At 39.9% G+C, this 5,640-nt stretch overlaps 1 protein-coding gene across 3 annotated transcripts in view; it reads left to right on the top strand.

Moving 5' to 3' along the window:
• Nucleotides 1–111: 111 nt before the first annotated feature.
• LOC106876968 (uncharacterized) overlaps nucleotides 112–5,640 on the top strand; it is a 200,886-nt gene continuing 195,357 nt past the window's right edge. For 2 of the 3 annotated variants that reach the window (XM_052975918.1, XM_052975919.1), the window contains exon 1: nucleotides 112–323. The gene's annotated coding sequence lies outside the window, so the exon portion shown is untranslated. The remainder of the gene's footprint in view (nucleotides 324–5,640) is intronic. The other variant, XM_052975920.1, reaches the window with a different exon arrangement.

Consider the following 5,640-nt stretch of genomic DNA (forward strand, 5'->3'; position numbering starts at 1 on the left):
ATATATATGTGGGGAGAGGGAGAGAGAGTAAAACGAGAGAGACACAGCTGTGGCTGTGATAGTACGTCTGCTAAATCGAAGCTCACCCGACCCGCAACTCCCATCACTACGATCCCAGAATGCCTAGCGACCGACGTCAGAGCTGCTACCTAGTTCCGGTTGTAGTGGCGGTGGCTGAAGCTCTTTAGTGGAACATCTGTCAAAGGAACAACTCCTCTCTTAACACCAACCACCACCACCACCACTACAACAACAGCACTAACAACAACAGCACCAAATACTGCGGGATATTATGTATACATTACTTTAGGGAAAAGCTGGCAGTAAGTACAAGTGATATTTCTGCTTTGTTTTAGATGTTTGACACCTCTCTCTTCCCCTTTGTAAGCTGCTTTCGATTTTCTTTGGTTTCTGTGTCTGAGGAGAGAGACAGGTAGACAGATAAAGAGAGAGAGAGAGACAGGTAGACAGATGGAGAGAGAGAGAGAGAGAGAGGTGATGGAGAGACAGGTAGACAGATGGAGAGAGAGAGAGAAGTGATGGAGAGACAGGTAGAGGTCGTCATTATCACCGTTACTCTCTCTCTCTTCATCTCTGTTCCACCGTCGACATGGCAGTTGCCTCTCATATTATTACACAACAATATTACTTTCTTCATCTCTGTCTTCCATCATCGCCTCCACCTTTTTTCTTTTACCTTCACGACAGTATTTATTGCTACACGCTCTCTCCTTATTCTCTCTCATTTACCGCTACTATCCCTCTATTCCACCACCTTACACCACAAGAGGGAACTCTTGGTTGTTGCTCTAATTCTAGCAAAAGCAGTCAAATCTCACTCAAAAACCACACACTAAAAAAAAAACCCACCCCCAAAAACCACCCGAAAACGGAAAGTAATGCACGCGTTGTGGATAACTTAGTCCCAGATACCCTACCTGAAATAAAAGGACGATCGACACACCTCAGTTCACTTATTGCACACCTGGAGCTGAACGACACTATGACAATTTCACCACTTCTAATATACGGCAATGTTCTTTCTCTTCATCTCAGACATGTCTATTATCTCTTATGTTACACGACAACGCTACTCTTCCATCCACTCCATCAGTCCTCATCTATTTTTGCTTAATAGTGTCATCACTTCACCTTCTTCTTGCTTAATAATGTTACTGTCTCTTCTTCTTACTATTACCGTTTCTTTTTTCCACGACAATTTTTTTATTCACTCTACCTTTTTCTACACCACTTTCTTCACGACCGTCTCTCTGTTCGTATCTCTCTCTCTCTCTACCTGATGCCAACACCACTTCTCATTGCACAACATTAAATCTCCCTCTCTATTCATCTTCATAATTTCTATTTGCTCGACAATATTTCTCTTTCAGCCATCATCACCATCATCATTTTTTCCATGCACGATAACATTACCCTTTCTCTCTTTTTGATACACTCTATCACGCTTCAACACCACCACCACCAGCACCGTCTCCTTGCTCGAGACATCATTACTCTCTATATCCATTAAACAACAACCATCAAATCTTACTATCTGGTTCTTATTTCATGCAACTAACGCTGTCTACTTTTTGTTTCTTTCTCACACTTACCTCCTCTCTTTATCTCATCTACTACCACAATCCCCATGTGTCCCTCTTCCCTTTTATCTTCCCATCAATGCCGACATCTACCGTACAATATTATTATTTCCTACAGCTACTCTTTCTAGCACCATTTCTAAACGCGACAATGATTCACTTCACACTGCCGTCATCTTCGATGATAACAAGTTACATTTATTGTGTGAGCTTGTTAGAATATATATATATATATATGTATATATGTATATATATATTATATAAGGGGGAGAGAATTTTTATTTATATAAATGCCAAAAAGAAAAAAAAAACTGAACTCAAGTCCATCTGGACCAAGAACTCAATACACGAAAATAGAGAAATATATATATATTTTTTCGGGTAACTGTTACTTTGATATTCGCCCAAACTGTATGTGTGTTTAGACATTTTCCAGCCATGTGACAAAAATGTCCTTAACATTATAAGAAACAGTTATATATATATGCCATAGGCTAATTTTGTCCTGCACTCCTGTTTCTCGTGGACTGCTTTTTTCATCATCATTAATGGAAGTATGTGGTGTAAATATTTTTTTACCTTTTGTCATACACCCTCTAGAAATTAGTTTCCCTTTTACAAGGGCTGTCATAGAGAGTCATTCATCTATGAAGAATTGTTTTTTTTTTTCCATCCGTCATCAACATGTACATTGTACAATGCATTAGCATCCATGGTAAGCGGTTCGAAACGCAACATCGCCAGTTTTTCCTCGCGTTTGACAGGATTAAAAGACTAACACACACGCGTTTAAAAATATCTCTATTAGCTGTTCACATGATGGACATTATTTACATAAAGCGGAATCTTTTTTATTCGCGTCTACCTTTCTTAGTTTCATGCAGCAAAAGTACAAAGTATTCAGTACTTGCTGCATGAAACTTCATTTGCTTGGCCCCAAATTGTGTGTGTGTGTGTGTGTATACGCGTGTGTAAATATATATATATATATATATATATATAAACATATAGATTTGACAAACCAATCTAACATTGCTATATTCCTGTTAATTTGCGTCCGGATATCTTTTTGGTTGGACGTCATTAGTTTTATGTGTGTATGTTTGTGTTTGAGATATCTTTTCTTAACTGGATTGACAAGACTTGATAGTTATTTAAAATCAATGTCTGATTATCCACGGATCACATTAACTAACTTCAGCCACCCACCCAAACACACACGCACACACACACACACCACATATGAACGAGTCTTTGCGCATTAAGCTCAAATCTGCTAGAAACAGCAGTCAAATCTCATGTCTTACTCTAGCGTCTTAATAAAGGGTAAACAGCAGATGGAATGATTGTGACATATAGAACTTGATCCATAAGGTTTGTATGATAAAAACTGTCCGAGCCCTAATCATCAGCCTAATCCTCACGCACAGAAAAAGAGGTATGTCTGACCTCCTGTCTTTCCTTTTTTCCCCCACCTTTCATTTCAATCCTTTTCGTGTCTGGTGTCCCGAAAAATGCAGAGCTTATTCGGAGGTGGGAGATTATGATAGCCGTATGGATTAGAGGTAAGACAGACTAACTGAATAACACAAACAAACACTACTTGAGAAATAGCTCGCATGTAATGTACAAACTCTAATCCTAGAGGCGTTAAATACTTACTCTTTTACTCTTTCATTTGTTTCAGTCCTTTGACTGCGGCCATGCTGGAGCACCGCCTTTAGTCGGAGCAAATCGACCCCAGGACTTGTTCTTTGGAAGCCTAGTACTTATTCTATCGGTCTCTCTTTTGCCGAACCGCTAAGTTACGGGGACGTAAACACACCAGCATCGGTTGTCAAGCGATGTTGGGGGGGGGGACAAACACAGACACACAAACATATACACAAACACACATATACATATATATACATATATACGACGGGCTTCTTTCAGTTTCCGTCTAGCAAATCCACTCACAAGGCTTTGGTCGGCCCGAGGCTATAGTAGAAGACACTTGCCCGAGGTGCCACGCAGTGGGACTGAACCCAGAATCATGTGGTTGGTAAGCAAGCTACTTACCACACAGCCACTCCCGCGCTTATTTATCTTTTTTTTTTTTGTCATGTGTAAATCCAAACATATATGCTTTGGAAATGTGTGTATGTGTGTTAAAACTGGATAGTGTATTGTCAGCATAAGCAGCCCCATTACATTAAACAAACAGTTTGTTCAGCTGTAGATTGTCAAACGCTGTTTTACACACACGCACCTTTATACGTGTGTGTAGGCGCGTGCTGTTTATTATCCCCCGAGTTAATTCCAATGGTGCTGACCTATAGTTGGTGTTCCAGCCATCTAGGATTATGTAATCCAAGAATTTGTACATCAAGAATTATATTGTCCGGTGTGCCCTTCTTTATTAAGACAGATTCACGAGGTAGATTTCGCAGCTATTTCTAGCCGCTCGATTGACAGCGTAGATGTTCCCGTGTATGTAAGTTCGTTTAAATCAACGGTTCTCGACTGGGGTCCCATAAGATTTTGTTGCTAAAGTTTGTGCAATAAACTGGTTATCTTTCTGCAATTCACAAAATTTTAAAACATTTTTGTGTACAATTCCTCATATTTAATCATAAAAATATAACAGGAGTTTTTAAACATCAAAATGCTATGAGCGTATCCCCTCCCAGTTAATCAAAGGAGTCTATAGGTAAAAAATGGTTGAGAACCACTAGTTTAATTGGTTATATGAGTACAGGTATGTTATTTGTGGGCATAAATTCACAACGTGACTACGGTACATATGGAAAATGTTCGTATGTTTTTGTATGTAGGCGTATATTTATGTAACACAGTCGTGGGCGTGGTTGTGTAGTAAAAAATTTGTTTCCCAACCACTAAGTCCCGGGTCGGCCCAACCACTAAGTCCCGGGTCGGCCCAAATCGTCCAACTGCGTCCATGCGGGGCCACCACTTTGAAGAAGTTTTAGTCGAAGGAATCAACCCCAGCACTTTCTGTTTAAAGCCTGTTACTTGTTCTATCGACGTTTTTTGCCGAACTGCTAAGCTACGTAGACGTAAACACACCAGCACTTGTTGCTAAGCGGCGGTAAGGGACAAACACAGACATGAAAATACACACACACACACACATACAGATACACACGTCAGGTTTCTTTCAGTTTCCACCTACCAAATCCACTCTCAAGGCTTTGGTTGGCCTGAGGCTATAGAAGACACTTGCCCAAAGTGACATGCAGTGGGACTGAACCTGGAATCATGTGATTTTGGAAGCAAACTTCTTACCTCACAGCTATACCTGCACCCATACACACGCACACACACACACACACACACACACCCACCCACCCACACACAGGGTTGGCCAAAAGTCATCTGACAGTAAATCAAAACCATTTAATTCCAAGATTTATTTATGTTCAACAATTATTGAATGAATTTAATAAAAGCATCTAAATATGAAACATAATGAAAATTGTTCAAACTGAAGTCCTTCTTGAGCGACACATCCTTCCATTCAAATCAATACAGAATTACAGTTAGTATTTATGAAATTTTGATTTACTGTCGGGTGACTCTTGGCCAACCCTGTATGTATGTATGTGTGTGTATTTGTTTGTGTTTGTTCCCCCCATTGCTTGACAACAGGTGTCAGTTTGTTTATGTCCCTGTTACTTAGTGGTTCGACAAAACAGATCAATGGAATAAGTACCAGGCTTAAAAAAAAAAAATGCTAAGGTTGATTCTTTCAACTTATAAGTTCTTCAAGGTAATGCTCCAGCATGGCTGCAGTTTAATGACTGTAACAAGTGAAAGATAAAAGATATCATCATTTGGTTGAGCTTGCTTGGATATATTTAACTGCCATCTATTTTGGTCCTGCATTAGTTGAGGGCAGGCTTTGGAGAGGTATGCAGTGTTTCTGGTGAGTTGATCTACATCCAGTGTTTCTGGTGAGTTGATCTACATCCAGTGTCTCTGGTGAGTTGATCTACATCCAGTGTTTCTGGTGAGTTGATCTACATCCAGTGTCTCT

The sequence above is a fragment of the Octopus bimaculoides genome, chromosome 23, assembly GCF_001194135.2.
Source record: "Octopus bimaculoides isolate UCB-OBI-ISO-001 chromosome 23, ASM119413v2, whole genome shotgun sequence".
Lineage (NCBI taxonomy): Eukaryota > Metazoa > Mollusca > Cephalopoda > Octopoda > Octopodidae > Octopus > Octopus bimaculoides.